Consider the following 19844-nt stretch of genomic DNA (forward strand, 5'->3'; position numbering starts at 1 on the left):
ATGCAAGATAGGTTGGTGAATTGTAAATATATGATGTCTTGTAATCTTGTATAAATTAAATGGAGTTAACTGTCAAGAAAAGAGTCTCAACGGATAAGTCACAAAGCTTCAACAGATGATTAGTCAAGCTTCAACGGATGCTCAGATAAAGCTTCAACGGATGATCAACTACAGCTTCAACGGATGTTTCAATAAAGTCTCAACGGATGTTTAAATTCAAAAGAGCAGTTGATAGTGACTTGACAGTCACATGCGTCGATTGAATGCAAAAGGAATGTGGCAGCATAATTACAGGTTTTAGAGAACAAAGAAGCATTACCATTTTCATGCAATTGAGAAGATATTCAAAGATGCTGGAATAGAGTAATGAAGTAGCATGAAGTCAGACTAGATATAGTTTGTCTTAGTATCTTGTCTTACTATCATGTAACTTGGTATTATATAAACCAAGTGTAGCAAGTAGAACAATTAATCAAGTAAGCACAATTTTCAGAGAGATAGAAAAAGCTGTATCTGTTAAGAATTTCTCTGTAAGTTTGTAAGTTCACTTGTAAGCAGCTGTGTGCTATTCAAGCATCACAGAATTCTCTACTTTATATATATATCTCTGGTGGATAAGTTCAAATCCACCAGAAAGTTTTAAAGCCTTGTGTTTTATTGCTTTGTGTTTGATTTCTAGTTTACTTTCATTTCACACTTCTTGTAAAATCAAACACTGTTATATATTTAGTAAGAACAATTTATAAATGAGAAAAAGAAGCCAGAATTACATTCAACTCCCCCTCCCTTTTGTAATTCTTGTTGCATTATTTGGGAATAACACTTTGCACCGTTGTCAGCCACTAAAATTTTCCGTCATCTATCGAGGTGCCGTGTGACTGAGCTCATACAACGGTTACTTAAACCGTTACTAGAAGCAACTTAAAACAACTATTTTTCAACACTTGTTTAATGATTAAAGAGATAACAGTTTAAAAATAAGAACCGTTGTATCAATACTAAACGACAATAGTTTTATAAAAGAACCTTTATTCTAGTTAGTTACACACAACAGTTTAAAAATACGAACCATTGACTTAATACTTGTTTAAAGATGAAAGAGACAACAATTTGAAAATATGAACCAATATCTGAAAAATTAAAAATAACAATTTTATAAATAAAACATTTATAAAAGTTTGATAAACCCAACGGTTTACTCAACCCCTTGTCAAACAACAGTTTCCAATCTTTTTAAACTTTTGTTACAGTCTTTCTCAAACAATGGTTTCTTTAATTAAGTATTTTATAGATAACTATTCAACAACAGTTTTATTGAAAAAAATGTTATCCTACATTGTCACAAGCAACAGTTTATTTACAAAAATTGTTTGGTGCAATGAGACATACCATGGTTTTAATCATTAGTTAAGTGACTTTCACATAATTTTTTTCAAGATTAAACTATTTTTTAAAATATAAGTAAATTATTCAATAATAACGGTATTCTCATAATCATACAATAATTCTATAATTGCAATTGAAATTCAATAAAATTTATCAAAGAGAATTACAACTATAACTCTAGCACTCCTACTAAGTTAAAAATCAACATGCCTAGTATACAAAAAATAAATCCTACTAATGATTAATATAACGACCCGTGTATTTTTGGTATTATTTAAATGCGTAATTATGGAATGATTAAATGAATAATATATGTGTATAGCTTCTGTCATCTATGTGTTGTTTTATTTTTATCTATGTAGGTGATCATGGTGTACAGGATTGTTCGTGTAATTAATTATTAAGTATACTGAATTATTTTCGCTTTTAAAAGTGGATTTAATGCAAGTTTATTTGTGTAAACATGTGGATGTCTCTAAAATTATTTTTATGACTTTATAATTTCAATAATTATTTTTAGGACTTTGTAAAATTGAGAAATCAATATTTTATCAATTATTTAAACCTGTTGATTTTTTCTGATTTCATTTATCTGTAAAATCTGTATTTAATTCCAGAATTCTTCAAAAATTATGAAACTCATATTTATTTAAGTTTGGAATATTTCGAGAATTTTAAAATTATTTTGGGAATTTTCAGGATTAATTTTACCCGCGTGTCGATTCGTTTATTTGAGAAATGCGGGTATATTGCGTGATTAAAAAATTCTTTAAAAATTACGAAAACTTATTTTTATTAGTTTTAAATTATTATGAGAATTTTAAAATTTGTTTGGTAATTATTCGGGTTTTATTTACCCGCGCGTTTAGTCATTAAAATTGTGAAACGCAGGCCAGAAACCAGGCTGTATAGTAGGGGTACGTGTCAAAAATTAGTATACGTGTTTAATTTTTATGTAATTGCAGACGTGTGGCAGTAGCTGAGTTATTTGTTAAAAACAAAATTAAATTAAATAGATAAACAAAAACACACAACATTCTCTCATCTCTCCTCTCAATCTATCATCTCTCTTGGCAGTCTCTCTCGATTTTCTCTTTGTCCTCTCACCTCTCCTTTGTTCTCAATCTCTCCTTCACTCTTTTCTTTCCCCCTGATTCTTATTCCCGTTTCTGGTAAGTATCCGGCCGCTATTTTAATTTTTCCGGCCGCCGTTGTTGGTTGCTTCGACTGTCTGCTTAATTGATGTATATATACATGTTGTGTGTATATATCAGTTGAATGGAGGGGTTTGTTGTGTCTGTTGTACCGTCTGTGTATTATTGTGCCACCTGATTTCTGTTGTTCCGGCCGCGCGTGTGCGCATGGGCCGGTGGCTTTGCAATTTCTGATTTTTTTTGCAGTTAATTTTGATGAAATTTTATATTATTTGCAAAACAAATTATTTTAATCGGTAGAGTTTATTTGGAAACCCGAATTTTGTCGGGTACCAATAAATTTTGCTGCTATTGATGATGACTTTTAACGAGTCAACAGTGGGCGGTGATGACGTTGTTCTGAGTCCTATAAATTAATAAATAAATACGAGTATAAATATAAGATGTAATAATAATAATTAGTTGGTTAAATCGGTGTTTGGGATTTGTGAAATGGATTTCGGTTGTATTGGTGGAATAAATTGTTGGATTGTTTGTTGTGATTTGACGTCGAGTTGTTCGACGGGTAGGCCGATAAACAGTGGAGGTGCTGCCCGAATTTTTGGAAATTAAATTCAGAAATTCGGGACATACCCTTTAATTATCGGAACATCGAATGAGTATAAATAAGTATATATATATTCTGTGCGGAACATGATTGTATGTTCTGGTGAATGTTTTGTTAAAACTCAATGACCCTAATTTCGCAAAATAATGAGTATACGTATTTTCTGAAAACAAACACCGAACCGATTTTCGAGATTGTGAACCCTAATTGTTGCGCGTGTTATTATAATCTATATAATTACGAGTCGGGATTTGATATCGAATGGGTATATGTGTTATTGAGGATATGTCAAGCATACTTAGTCGTCTAACGTAGGGTATTTCGGCTCTGTAGGTTCTAGTTGAAGGACTCAAGAATTGATATCGAACTAAGATAACCTAGTGATCAGTCGACAAGCATGTCAAGATTCCAAGCGAAAGACCTTAACGTTGAAGTCAGATCCAGGATAGTCTGATAATAAGGCGATAAATCCGAGTGTCCAAGTTAATTCAAGGTAAATCAGAGATAGTCTTAACGCTCTACAAGGCAAGTACCCCTGACCATTCTTTTATGGATCAGTATATGCGAAAAGGGAATTCAGTTGATCTATTAGAGTTGCGTAAGAGGCCCGTTATTCGGTAACGACCCAGCATGGGGTTGCGTAAGTGGCTAATTGGGTTGTGCATTCTGTTTAACCGATTAGTCCAGCGTGGGGGGAAATACCTAGCTAGTCTTTTCCCAAGTTCCATAACACATTCTATTTCTGGATGGCCGCTAGTCGCTGTCCGGTGAGGGTAGACTGATCAGCTATCTTCACCCGTTAAACGTCCAATAGATTTGATTGATTCAGTTTTGAAATTGTTTAACAAATCAACGTGTTTGAGATAGATGATTTTGTGGTTCCAGTAACGGAACAAATGATTTTGGGTCCCCGTAACGAGACAGATGGTTTTATGGTTCCTGTAATGGAACGTAAGGTTTGGAAATGAAAATAGCATGCTAAAAGAATTGAACTCTGGTATTTATACACAGCACACGATTGATATTGTTGTTTCTCGGAGCATGCTAATTTTAATATCCAGTTATGAACGTTTGCTTGTTTTCTAACGAGCTATGAATTATGTTCCTATCACTGCTTTATTATAAACTATTTTACTTGTTATTCATATAGTGGTACTGCTGAGCAATTGGTTGCTCACCCTTACAGAATGTTTTATATATATTGCAGATGCTTAGGAGATTCTTCCGCGGTAGTCAGGGCAGAGTTCCAGTTCCTTTTGGTGTCAGGCTCCTCTGAGGTAGTTGTGCTGGACCAAAGATGGTCTGTTGAGTTGCTGTATTCGGTTAATTGCATTAGGATAAATTATAGTAAGTTGGTGTTGTAATAGTTGTAATCTAAATCATACTTAAACTTGGCAAAGATCTTGGTAAAGGGGTTGTAGTTATATCTTACTATTGGATTGTTTATCTTGTGGTTGTTGTTGATGACGTCAACTCCTGACCCCGGGGTTGAGGCCGTCACAGTTGGTGTCAGAGCTACAGGTTTGAGTCTCTGATTTAGGTTAGGAATAGAGTCAAAAGAGTATAGGAAGGTTCATATATAGATGTGAGTCAGCAACTCAACTAGAGGAACAAGTCTATGAGTTTAGTCAAGGGTTTCGGAAGCGTAACCCTGACGTTTGTTGAGAATTGACTGGAACTGCCCTAGTTTAGAGTACGTCTCCTTCATATATGTATTATTAGTAATGTTCGATAAAGATTTCTAGTTCCCTCTCGAGAATTCGAGTCTGATTGCGAGGATTCAGCATTGAGCGGGCCCTTGTTGTATCAGTTGAGAAGACGCCAATGTTATTTCTAATTATCGCCTTTTCTATATCAAGGAATGTTATTGGCCGATTGTGTGACCTCGGTAAGTTGAATGGAATGACAATCGTTAGCGGCTGCTATAACAATTAAGTCTCAAAGTGAATGGGGATCAGTACGGTGGTGTATATTTTGATTCCTTATACTTCTTTCTTGAGACCTATTTTGTTTCCAGAGTAATTGTTTCCTATTTCTTAAGTTACTTATTTTCCTGTGAGAAAGTTGTGAACCCGAAGTAAGCTACTTAGGGTTATGTTGATCTCATTACAAATCAGATTCACCCCCTTCCTATTTGTGAATTTTCTTTCGAACCTTGTTTCTTCTCTCGAAAATTTTATTGGTTGATTGGAGCAAACAATGCATATGAATTGACCATTTGTCTGTGTGGCAAAAGGGTCTGGTGGGACGCCACCGAGTTATGTGTTGTGATCGTATGGTACTAAGACTGGCCATCTTATGTACTTGTATGGTTGCTCCCAGTCATACCTACATCTTCCTCACTGTCTCTTCTTATTCGATTGCCTCGAGCCGGAAATTTTATTTGATTTTCTATGGTAATGAAATTCTGTGATTAGATGGTCCTCGTTATTGAAAGCAAGTAAGAGCGGCTATCGAGAAGAATAGGAGTCCTATATCAAGATATCATTTAAGAATAATAGTAACCACGAGAGTTTAGAATCTAATGATGGAGTGATAGCTTCGGGAAAAGTAAATCAATGATTGATGAATCGCTTGTGGATGATAAGAAATTATCATTAGAGGAATGATTGGTTGAAATTTAGACTTTGGTGCCTAGAAGAGCCCAGTGTTTCCTAAATTGACTTGATCTATGGGTTTGTTCAATGTAATCGGTGGTTGATATAGCCAGCCAAGTCTTGTAGTATATTAAAGTGGGTGTGGTAATTGAGTAGTGACGGGAAGTTAGTCAGTTGCTGTTATATTGAGGAGCCATGCTACGGTGATTAGTTTTTTTATATTTCCGTCTTTCTGTATTATTGTTGATTCTGCAACTGTCATGGTTGCTATTGTTGCTAATGCTGCTAATCTAAATTTATTTTGTAAATGGACCCCGATATTAAAGACATGGGTACTGTGATTGGGCAGCATTTTCCTGATACAGGTGCACCGTTTAAACGGTGATACCTTTTGTCAAATATTTTTGTTATTGAATGAACTCATTTATATATTTCAGGAAGATGCCACCCAAGAAAGCTACCCAGTCTAAAGAAAATAGTAGTAGTTTTGCGGAGGGTCCAGCTATAAATGAAATTTTAGACTTGTTGCACCAGCAACAGCAACAACAGTTGCAGTTAATCCAACAGGTTCAGCAGCAGCCAGCAGCAGCAACTACTGTTGCAGCAGCAACTACTGTTGCAGCAGCAACTACTGTTGCAGCAGCAACTACTGTTGCAGCAGCAACTACTGTTGCAGCAGCAACAACAAGGAGTGAACTAAAGTGCTAGTTTCAAATCCTTTCAGAATGTTAACCCTCCTGAGTTTAAAGGTGAACCTAATCCAGTAGCTTCTGGAGCATGGTTAAATGAGATGGAGAAAGCTTTTAATCTTGTTCAAGTAAGTGAGAATCTTAAGACTGAGTATGCAAGCTATTTCTTGAAAAATGAAGCGAATTATTGGTGGGAGTCAACCAGGGCATTAGAAGGAGAAGGCCCTGTTCCTTGGGCTAGGTTTACTGAGTTATTTTTGGAAAAGTATTTTCCTGACTGCGTGAAGAATCAAATGGAAATTGAGTTTCTAGAACTGAAGCAAGGTAACCGAAGTGTAGCTGAGTATGAGACTAAGTTCACAGAGTTGGATAGGTTTGTACCAGATTATGTGTGCTCTGAAGCTCAGAAGGCAAGAAGGTTTCGACAAGGATTGAAGCCTGAAATTCGTAGTGGAGTGGTGGCATTGCAACTCAGGATGTATCCTTCCGTAGTTCAGGCCGCCTTAGTAATTGAATTTGATCAGAAGTTAGCCGCTAGAGAAAAAGAAGATAAGAAGCGAAAGATTGATGATATGGAAGAAGCATCAGATCAAGAAGGATCCAGTCAGAAGTCTCATAAAAAGGTCGGAAGGAGTAAGAATAAAGAATTTAGAGAGAAAAGTATCTCTTTAAATAGAATTAGTAACACCTCAGCCAGCTCTAATCAGGCCAATTTGGTTAAGTCGCCTATATTGGAGTGTAAGCAATGCGGTAAGAAGCATGATGGAAGGTGTAAGGCAAATACTGAATGTTTTAGGTGTAGTCAGAAGGGACTTTATGCGTCAGAATGTAAGGTGGAAAATCCAGGAGTCGTCTGTTATAACTGTGGCAAGGTAGGGCATGTTGCCAAGAATTGTAGAAGTACCTCCCGAGATAGCATTGGCGGTAGTGCATTAAAAGGTTTGACGTCCAGTACAACCAAGGCTAAGACTTATAATATGATTAAATTTTTAGCTGCTCAGGACCCTGATAAGGAACCAGGTAAATAATTGATTACCGGAAGAAGTAAACGATAATCTCTACGGAAGCTAATATTAGGATAAGTATTCAAGGACATAAGCAAGAAGATAAGGCTTAATTAGCGCATATAAGGGATATTAAGAAGTAAACTTCAGGATTGTGGGACGAAAGAATGATGAGACAAGGTGCATTCTGTGTTGTGCAGTGATGTGATCCATAGGAAAAAAGAATGGATGTATGAAGTTACGTGATGATTATCAGAAGTTGGAAAAGTTGACGAATATGAATAAGTAACCCTGCATAGAATTGATTATTTGTGAAAGGAATGTGTTGGTTCTTGGAGGAAGACCTAAGATCAGACTACTGGCAGCTAAAGGTAAGCCTGAGGACATACCAAAGGTTGCGATTAGAATGAGTTATGAGCGCTGTAAGTTTTGGTGATAATAGGCGGTGTAACGAGTGCATCAGTTGTCTATAAGGAATTAAGGAATATGGTGCATCAGGAGTACTTGCATGGTATAATCGTATTTATTGATAACATCCTCGCCCATCTAATGGCTAAAGAAGGCCTAGTTGAAAACTTAAAGAAATGCCGCGAAGGGTTGAACAGTAGCAATTGTATATTAAACCTTAAAAGTATGAAGTTCTGGTCAGGAGCCTGGTTGTTTGAGTAACTACCAACCAAGCAAGGTCCATTTAGGGACTGATGTCTTGAATAGAAGAGAAGAAATGAACGTGAATATATAGAATGAGGATCGTGGTATAGGCAAAAGTTTTACCTTGGAAGAGATTGGTTAAGTTTGAATAGAAGGGGCAAGTAGAGTCCTAAATGTATTGAACCGTTAGAGGTATAAGTAAATATAAGTAAAGTTGCCCATGAGTTGAGGTTGCCGCTGCAGTTGCAGTATATGTATATAATGTGTTCCGTGTCTTAATTTTAAGGTAATATGTATCTGATTCGAACCAAGTCATTGATTAGGAGCTAATGGGCTCTTATCCAAAATTATTTTGCGTGAAATGATTGAACCAAATCCTCGATCATTAAGAGCGAGTCCTTAGAAAGGAGTTTATATCCCTAATAAGTAAGCTTTGAATAAATTTTTGAGTCAAAGAGTCTACCTGAAAATTAGAGTTGGATATGCTTGACAAATATCCTCGTTTATTTAGCTAGATCAAATTCTGAGGACAGAATCTTTATAAGGGGGGAAGGATATAACGACTCGTGTATTTTTGGTATTATTTAAATGCGTAATTATGGAATGATTAAATGTAATATATGTGTATAGCTTCTTTCAGCTATGTAATAACCCCAAAATTTTGAACTTTTTGTAACCCTTATGAATAGTGTTTTTGCTGATATTGCTGAATAAGAAAACTTTTCATGCCACACTATGTAGGGGTTCTTTTATTGTTATTCTGAGATCTTATTAGTACTCTATATGATATATAAGTGTATGTAAAGATCGTCAGAATCCAAATTCAAACACTTTGATTTTTTTTCGAAAATCCACCAGATACCGAAAGAATTGAGTATAAGGTAACGGGATAAAAAGGATTTAAATTTAAGGATTATAAGAGAGGATCATTAAAGAAATATAATGTATTGAGAAAGGTTAAGGAAACCCAAGTAATAAGATCCCGAGTATGATCCCTCAAACCATAAACGAAAACAAAAGTTAAGCAAACCGTATAACAGATCAGCGGTCATTAGCCAAGTAATTAGAAGCTAATCAAAGAGATTAGTGAGGATGATGTCATCAAACCAATAAGAAGAGGACAAGCATGGGAATATGACATAGGATTGATGACCTAAGCATGACCAAAGAGAAGTGTGTTGTTGGTTGATTAAGAACCACACAAAAATCACCATGGTTAAAAGGTAAATAATTAAAACAAAAGCCAAAAACAACCAACAAACAAATCATTTCACCAAAACACAAGTTGACTTCACTTTTCTTCAAGAAAAGCTCTCGACCTCTTTTCCATTTTAAGAAGAAAAAAACCAAAATCCAAGTTCCAAGCTTCATTAATTAGTGAGGTAATTATCTAAGACTCCTTATGCATAGATATAGATATCCTATAAGTTTAAGCTTCAAATTCCTTCACAATCTCTTCCTTAAATTCATGGAAGAAGAGGGTGAATAGTGTCTTTCAAGACCTTAAAATTTTATTCTTGAGTTTTTGTTTAGATTAAGCTTGGGTAAGGACTTTCGAGGGTGATTCCAAGCTAATTAGTTACTCCTACTCACCAAGGAAGGTATAATCTCAAACCCTAGCCCTACTTTTGTATATTTAGAGCTTTTGTGTTTAGTATGGTTCATGAGAAGGTTGATTATTGAGTATTTAGATATGTGTTGGTTTTGTGATGTGTTTGGAGTGGTAAATCTTGTTGATTAGTTAAAGAACTTAAGTAAAGCTTTTAGTTCATGATGGGAAGTAGTATAAATTTAGAAATATTGAGTTGTTGGGGCTGTTTTAGCATTGTAAGTATGGAGTTTGGTTGTATGGTTGAATTGTGGTTGATTGGTGGTTGATTTAGAGTAGGATAAAATATTGGTAATCGCGTAAACATAGCCGTCGTAATGTCCGATTTACTTTAGACTATTTTGTTCTTAACAATCAGGACCCGAGGACTCACTGTTAGGTTTTGACCATTGCCATGATTAGATAGTTCATGTTACAAGCTTCGTTTTGATATGTGGTTCGTTTGAATCCGATGTACGGTTTAGGAGAAACGGCTGTTTTAAGTAACGGCGTTTCGCGAACGAACCATTACCCCTCGCCTTACTTTGAAACATAGGTTTAAGACCTTAAATGACTAATTGGAGTATGAATCATTTATGTAAATTGTATTAGGCAGTTGGTAAGGCACTTGCGAAAGAATCGCCTTAAAACCCTTAATGGTTCATTTATTAAAAATGGTGGAGCCGAGGGTACTCGAGCGACTTAAGAGAATCGTTGAGCGCAAAGCGAGTGTTATAGTCTAATTGGTTAAAGTATAGATTCATAAGCGACTTTGGTTTAATTCTAACTTATATGTTGTTTATAGGTTACCAGACTCGTCCCAAGCCATTTATCACCCCCAGTCACTCAGGCAAGTTTTCTACCCGTTATACTGTTGTTGTGATGTATACATATGTATATGCATTATCTTGTGATAGATGCATGGTGGTTAATTAGCAAATCTTGCGATATATTGGAGCATGTGATATGGTATATATGCATGTCTGTTTCGTAATCTTGATATATATATTGTTGATTCTATTGCTTATAAGTTGCATAATACCTATGCTAGAGATAAGCAGTAGTTGCGTATACCCTTAGTATAGGGGACCCAAAGGTGAACATTTTCTAAAACCGGGAGTCGATGTTCCCGAGTATATTATATATATATATACTTATATATATATTGATATAGTTTTCAAAACTATTAATCAAACATGTTTTATTCGATAACTTTATTTTATTTAATGAATATTAGTTGAATATTCATTCGAGGACTTATGACTCCGTTTATTTTAATTAATGATTATTTGTTGAATATTTATTCGAGGACTTATGACTCCGTTTATTTACTAATTAATATTCTTTATTTTATTAAAAAATAATGTTTCGATAATCAAACTTATTTTCGATTATTCAAATAAAGATCATACTTTCGTATAAGTATATCTTTGGTTATTAATATTCATTTCAAGTATGAGTTTTAAAACTTTTACTTCAATTATTTTTATAAGGATTATCCTTATGGGAATATTATTTAAATAATAATATTCAGATATTTTCTAATATATCGGGACTGATTTATTTCATTAAATCAGCATTACTCCAAACATTCTTAAAAATGTTTTCGAGTCTTCAAAATAATTTTAAAAGTTAGAGCGGATCCCAAAACTCGTTTTCAAATTTAAGATCTTTCTTTCAAAGGGGACTTGAATACTTGCTCAAAAATCTAAGGGATCCGGCTCTGTGGTGTATTTTATAATCGCAACATGGTTGCTGTTTTGACAAAACAATTTGATTACTTGCCCAATGTTCGGGAAGTAAGTCCATCTGATTGAGTCGGCATAAGCGACAGGCCGGGGTAAGGTCTATGAAGGTGTAAGGGGCTGGGTGACAGTCCATCCACGCGTGAGTGACCGGGTAACGGTCTAGCGCGAGGTCCTAATGCGACCAGGGTGATGACCGGTGAGGAATTCATCCATCTACAGTAGAAAAGGTTACTTATTGGTATCTTTGCCTAATCAGCAAGATATCGGGTTTATGCCAAAATTCTTTTCCTTTTCAAAAATTCATTGGATGTTACAAACTCTGTTCATACTTTACATGACAGAGGTCTCCAGGAAATGTATAAGAGATATATATATGTGGATATATATCGGGACTTAATGAAGTATCTCTTAACTTCATTTCCTTCAATCATATTTCTAAGATTTAATCTATTCAAGTCTTAACTTGTGGTCTCATCTATGGGATGACCTTTTGAAACCTATAATACTTTGAACAGTGGTAGTTCAAGTAGCTTTATAAAATGGTATAAGTATAAAGAAGTAATTGGTAACTTCATCTTCCTTTAAGCTTATATCCAGTAAGTACCTACCTTACACTTGATAAAGGATTCTAGTAAGTTATCCATTTAGATACTTGCATTATTGTTTACGCTATATATATTATCTTGCGAGCTGTAATGCTCACTCTTGCTTTATTTCTTAATCACACAACAACAGTTAGGAAAGATGGCCAGACTCAAGCAGACCCAGCGCAAGTGCGTGGGAAACGTCCCGCGTCTTCCCATTGATGTTGTAGCTGCTATAGCTGCAGAGGTAGATCTATTGGTGGATCAGGCATTCTACTTTTGGGAACCAAATATTGTATAATTATAACTTGTGGCAGATAATGGCAATTAACTGTAAACTTATCAAGTAATCATTTTGGGTTCTAATAACTTTTAAATTGTGGATTTAAGAACTTGTACTTATTTCAATTTCATCTCTGAGACTATAACGGGTTGTGGTGTGTGTTAGTGTAGGGTCACAGCATGAGGTTATTTATTATTAATTAAGTTAAGTGATATTGTGGAAAGAAAGACCGTGATGACCCGGATCCCCGACCCCGGATATGGGGGTGTTACAAGCTATGTGTTGTTTTATTTTTATCTATGTAGGTGATCATGGTGTACAAGATTGTTCGTGTAATTAATTATTAAGTATACTGAATTGTTTTCGCTTTTAAAAGTGGATTTAATGCAAGTTTATTTGTGTAAACATGTGAATTGTCTCTAAAATTATTTTTATGACTTTATAATTTCAATAATTATTTTTAGGACTTTATAAAATTGAGAAATCAATATTTTATCAATTATTTAAACCTGTATAATTTTTTCTGATTTCATTTATCTGTAAAATCTGTATTTAATTCCAGAATTCTTCAAAAATTATGAAACTCATATTTATTTAAATTTGGAATATTCCGAGAATTTTAAAATTATTTTGGGAATTCTCAGGATTAATTTTACCCGCGCGTCGATTCGTTTATTTGAGAAATGCGGGTATATTGTGTGATTCAAAAATTCTTTAAAAATTACGTAAACTTATTTTTATTAGTTTTAAATTATTATGAGAATTTTAAAATTTGTTTGGTAATTATTCGGGTTTTATTTACCCGCGCGTTTAGTCATTAAAATTGTGAAACGCGGGCCAGAAACCAGGCTGCGTAGCAGGAGTATGTGTCAAAAATTAGTATACGTGTTCAATTTTTGTGTAATTACAGACGTGTGGCAGTAGCTTCGTTATTTGTTAAAAAATAAAAAAAAATTAAATAAATAAACAAAAACACACAATATTCTCTCATCTCTCCTCTCAATCTATCATCTCTCTTGGCAGTCTCTCTCGATTTTCTCTTTGTCCTCTCACCTCTCCTTTGTTCTCAATCTCTCCTTCACTCTTTTCTTTCCCCCTGATTCGTATTCCCATTTCTGGTAAGTATTCGGTCGCTGTTTTGGTTTTTCTGGCCGCCGTTGTTGCTTGCTTCGACTGTCTGCTTAATTGATGTATATATACATGTTGTGTGTATATATCAGTTGAATGGAGGGGTTTGTTGTGTGTGTTGTACCATCTGTGTATTGTTGTACCGCCTGATTTCTGTTGTTCCGGCCGCGCGTGTGCGCGTGGGCCGGTGGCTTTGCAATTTCTGATTTTTTTGCAGTTAATTTTGATGAAATTTTATGTTATTTGCAAAACAAATTATTTTAATCGGTAGAGTTTATTTGGAAACCTGAATTTTGTCGGGTACCAATAAATTTTGCTGCTGTTGACGATGACTTTTAACGAGGGAACAGTGGGCGGTGATGACGTTGTTCTAAGTCCTACAAATTAATAAAATAAATACGAGTATAAATATAAGATGTAATAATAATTAGTTGGTTAAATCGGTGTGTGGGATTTGTGAAATGGATTTCGGTTGTATTGGTGGAATAAATTGTTGGATTGTTTGTTGTGATTTGACGTCGAGTTGTTCGACGGGTAGGCCGATAAACAGTGGAGGTGCTGACCGAATTTTTGGAAATTAAATTCAGAAATTCGGGACATACCCTGTAATTATCGGAACGTCTAACAAGTATAAATAAGTATATATATATATTCTGTGCAGGAACGTGATTGTATGTTGTGGTGAATGTTTTGTTAAAACTCAATGACCCTAATTTCACAAAATAACGAGTATACGTATTTTCTGAAAACAAACACCGAACCGATTTCTGAGATTGTGAACCCTAATTGTTGCACATGTTATTATAATCTATATAATTACGAGTCGGGATTTGATATCGAATGGGTAGATGTGTTATTGAGGATATGTCAAGCATACCTGGTCGTCTAACGTAGGGTATTTCGGCTCTGTAGGTTCTAGTTGAAGGACTCAAGAATTGATATCGAACTAAGATAACCTAGTGATCAGTCGACAAGCGTGTCAAGATTCTAAGCGAAAGACCTTAATGTTGAAGTCAGATCCAGGATAGTCTGATAATAAGGCGATAAATCCGAGTGTCCAAGTTAGTTCAAGGTCAATTAGAGATAGTCTTAACGCTCTGCAAGGCAAGTACCCCTGACCATTCTTTTATGGTTCAGTATATGTGAATAGCTAATGTTTTAATCTCGTAATGGAACATAAATGCTTTAAGTTACCTATCCCCTGTATTTGAAAATGTTGTTTAAAATTATGTTTTGGGGAAAGTAACTTCTGGAAACACCTATCTCTAAACGTGATTTAAATAAAAAGATTTTTGAATAGTGTGATGTGACATAATGGTTTTAAAAAGAGATAAGTGACAATGATTTTGGAAACTGGATAAAGAGACTATTTTGATCCACCTATGTCGTGGAAGGTTTTGATCCACCTATGTCGTGGAATTTTGGAAAGAGGCGAAAAGGGAATTCAGTTGATCTATTGGAGTTGCGTAAGATGCCCGTTATTTGGTAACGGCCCAGCATGTGGTTGCGTAAGTGGCTAATTGGGTTGTGCATTCTGTTTAACCGATTAGTCCAGCGTGGGGGGAAAGACCTAGCTAGTCTTTTCCTAAGTTCCGGAACACAATCTATTTCTGGATGGCCGCTAGTCGCTGTCCGGTGAGGGTAGACTGATCAGCTATCTTCACTCGTTAAACGTCCAATAGTTTTGATTGATTCAGTTTTGAAATTTTTTAACAAATCAACGTGTTTGAGACAGATGATTTTGTGGTTCCAGTAACGGAACAAATGATTTTGGGTCCCCGTAACGGGACAGATGGTTTTATGGTTCTTGTAATGGAACGGAAGGTTTGAAAATGAAAATAGCATGCTAAAAGAATTGAACTCTGGTATTTATACACAGCACACGACTAGTATTGTTGTTTCTCGGAGTATGCTAATTTTAATATCCAGTTATGAACGTTTACTTGTTTTCTAACGAGCTATGAATTCTGTTCATATCACTGCTTTATTATAAACTGTTTTACTTGTTATTCATATAGTGGTACTGCTGAGCAATTGGTTGCTCACCCTTGCAGAATGATTTATATATATTGCAGAAGCTTAGGAGATTCTTCTGCGGTAGTCAGGGCAGAGTTCCAGTTCCTTTTGGTGTCAAGCTCCTCTGAGGTAGTTGTGCTGGACCAAAGATGGTTTGTTGAGTTGCTGTATGAGGTTAATTGCATCAGGATAAATTGTAGTAAGTTGGTGTTGTAATAGTTATAATCTAAATCATACTTAAACCTGGCAAAGATCTTGGTAAAGGGGTTGTAGTTATATCTTACTATTGGATTGTTTTATCTTGTGGTTGTTGTTGATGACGTCAACTCCTGACCCCGGGGTTGAGGCCGTCACAATTAAAGTAGTTTCTTTCAAAATACAAAGTTAATTCCTCTCATAGCATCCATCCAGAAAGGTGAAATCCTAAATCCAGTCTTGTTTTGTCTGTCTTCAGGAACTCTTTTAACATGGTAATGCTCCTGATTTCATTTAAACAACACAAAAACCAATTTGAACTAGTAAATTTATATCCATGTTTAAAAATAATATGTGCTCCTGCTAAGTTAAACAATCAACATGCCTAGTGTACTAAAATTAAAATGATTGCTCGGAGCATATGCATTAATAAGCTTTAGTTTGAGCAAAAAATTGAATTTTTTTATAAGAAAAATTATATATAAAAAAATAGTAAGTTTATAACAAGTTGCTAGACTGTATCAAATAACAAAATATTTAAGTAACACAACACTATAAAAACATACTCGGGTATATAATAATAAAATGAAAGACAAATCTTTTTTCATCTAGACACGGATAAAAATTCGGCAGATTCTAAAATAATTTCGAAAGCCCTATATTTGATTAGAATATTATTTACATACCTTACTTCCATGTTCTCTCCTCCAATACCTAGGTTATTAAAAGGAGTCCCAACCTATTGAAAGAAAATAAAAAATACATAAATGCTTACTTGCATATGACACACTTGAATTCTCATAAATCAAATTCGTTAATTTTCATTATTTAACACTGAACAACTTACTACACCAAAATATTTAGGAGTGTCTATTGAGTGCCTATTGCTACCAATGTAGATGACTTACTTGTATAGTCATCCTGAAATGAAACAAGGGCATAAACCTTTTATATGACCCCTCAGATTGATTGAACTTCCCGGATTTTGCTGCTCCTGCAATATAAGAACAAGCACTATCAATATTTACTTAATGATAAATTACTCATGAGGCAAGAGATGCATATAGATACAAGGAAAAAATCTAACTAAAAAGAACAACACAAATTTTATGTCATTGGCTAATGTCCTTGATCAAAATAAAGAGAATCCAAATTTAGAAATTAAAAACTTTTAGTAAAAGAAATGGCAGTTAAATAATGATATAACACCTTCTAATAAAAAGCTCTGGTCAGTGAACCAAACATAATTGTGGAGAATAAATTATTCAAAAAAAACTCTAGGTACCAAGAAAACCATTTAGACTCCGTAAAACGTTGATGCCTAAAAGAAGAAAATCATATGCAAACTCAAATACTACTTACAAAACAAAGATATAAATGTCATAAATTTCTTGTAGTACACAAAAGAAGCAGACAAATAATTGCTAGGCTCACATAGTAAAAAATAAATCAACAAAAGAAAACCAAATTAAATAAACAGAGTTAAACTTACTTGAACTATGAAATACTACTACACAAACTTTCAAGACTACATAAATTCAAACAGAACAATAAGTTCACCCAAAACACATAAAAATCAATAATACGTAAATCTATTAATAACACAGTTAAACAGAACTGTGCATTTTTATATACTTAATCCAATCCCGGGGTTTATCTTATTGACAAAAACATCAATTGAAGAGAGAATGTTATAAGTTCATTTCCCCAAATTTTAATTAAGGATGAAATTTTCTCTTCTTGCTGGACAAATAGATCAGGAATGGGTTATAAATAGATCAGGAATGGGTTACAAATAGATCAGGAATGGGTTATATACAACACTATTAGAACCAATTGAACAATATGTATTGAAATTGCAAACAATTTAAAACATAAACATACACATATTAAACATAAAACTACAATTATACCCTCCCATGCCCGAAAGTCTGAGATCCGGTCCGAAACAAAAGTGGTCGACAAACGGAGTCTGAGATCCAACCAGAAACGAAAGAGGTCGATTAAACGGGTTAATGGACAATATGAAGAGAAATCTTGGTTGTATGATAGGTTTGAAAACTCAAAAACTTTAATACATCTACAATACACAATTAATGGATGTGATTTTGAACAAATCGAAGTAAAAAATTGGAGAGAGAAAAGTAGTAGAGACATACATAAGAGTATAAGAGCCGATGGGAGTCTGAGATGAGAAAGGGAAAAGGGGGAATACAAAATTTTAATTAAAAGGAGATGTGTTAAGTCGGACAAAAGCAGCAGACATGAGGGGGAAATGAAATTTGGGGAAGGGGGAAACCAAAATTAAAGGATAGGGAAACGATAAAGTGAGTGAAATGGGTAAATAAACTTTTTTAATTTATTATATATTTAAGTAAAAAAGTTACTAAATTTTCTTTATAAAAAGATTTTTTTTTTAATTTCATATACACGACTAAAATCAATATATCTTAAAATTTGTATGGTACAGTTATCGAAAAATTATCAAAAATAAACCTTTATTCAATTTTTAGAGAACTTTTACTCAATTTTTATATTCCCCTTAAGAAAGATTAATTTGATATTTTTTGTAATTTTTTCTTATGGCTAGTTTCAATATATCTTAACATACATACGGTTGGATCATAAAAAAATAATTTTCAAAAATTATATGTTTAATCACAAACGAATCTCGTTTTTGGGAGTATGACTTTCCTTGATTTTTCTATTCCTTACATGCAAGATGAATTTGAATTTTTTTATAATTTTTTCATATGACTAAAATCAACATATCTTAACAACCATAAGGTTGGATCGTCAAAAAATTTGTTTAAAAAAATTATTTTGTTGATCGGGAACAAATCCCGTGTTTGGGAGTGAGACTTTTTCTAGATTTTTCTATTCCTGTCATGCAAGATGAATCTGATTTTTTTTATAATTTTTTCTTCTGACTAAAATCGATATATCTTAACATTCGTACGGTTAGATCGACGAAAAAATCATTTAAAAAATTGGGTGGTTTCTTGGGAACAATTCCGTATTTTGGAGTGGGAATTTTTCTAGATTTTTTAATCCTGTCATGCAAGATGAATTTCAATTTTTTTTATAATTTTTTTAATATAACTTAAATCAATATATCTTAACATCTGTACGGTTGGATCGTCAAAAAAATTGTTTAAAAAATTATTCTGTTGATCGGGAACAAATTCCGTGTTTGGGAGTGGGACTTTTTCTACATTTTTTTCTCCTGTCATGCAAGATGAATTTGAAATCTTTTTAGAATTTTTTTTAATGATTAAAATCAACATATCTTAATATCCATACAGTCGGATTGTCAAAAATATTGTTTAAAAAATTATTTTATTGATCGGGAACAAATCCCATGTTTGGGAGTGAGACTTTTTCTAGATTTTTCTATTCCTGTCTTGCAAGATAAATTTGTAAGTTTTTTGAATTTTTTATGACTAAAATCGATATGTCTTAACATCCCTACGGTTGGAGCTTCGAAAAAACCATTTAAAAAGATTTTATGGTTGAACGGGACTCGTGTTTGGGAGTTGAAGTTTTTCTAGATTTTTCTATTCCTGACATGCAAGATGAATTTGAAATTTTTTTATAATTTTTTATGACTAAAATTGATATACTTAAACATCCATACGGTTAGATCATCAAAAAAAATATTAAAAAATTATCTGATTAAACATGAACAAATCTCTTTTTCGGGAGGAGGACTTCTCTTGACTTTTATATTCCTGACATGCAAGATGAATTTGAATATTTTTGTAATTTTTTCTTATGAGTAAAACCGATATATATTAACATCCGTATGGTTGGATCCTCGAAAAAATTATATTAAATAATTATCTGGTTAAACGGGAAAGAATCTCGTTCGAGGGACTAGAACTTTTCTTGTCTTTTATATTCCTGACGTGCAAGATATATTTGATTTTTTTTGTAATATTTTCTAATGACTAAAATTGAAATATCTTAACATCCGTATGGTTGGATCGTCGGAAAAAACATTAATACAATTATCTCGTTAATCGGGAACGAATCTCTTATTTTAGGTAGTAGTACTTTTTACAACAGTTTCTTCAAAACACTATTGTGGTAAGACCTTCTTACAACAGTTTTGTAAGAAAATTATTGTGCGAGAAGCAAAGATTATAGAAGATTCTAGAACGAGGTCCATAGATAATTAGTTTTAATAAAACCTGTCATATGTGATCAAATAA

The sequence above is a fragment of the Apium graveolens genome, chromosome 3 (assembly GCF_009905375.1).
Source record: "Apium graveolens cultivar Ventura chromosome 3, ASM990537v1, whole genome shotgun sequence".
In the NCBI taxonomy this organism is placed as follows: Eukaryota; Viridiplantae; Streptophyta; class Magnoliopsida; order Apiales; family Apiaceae; genus Apium; species Apium graveolens.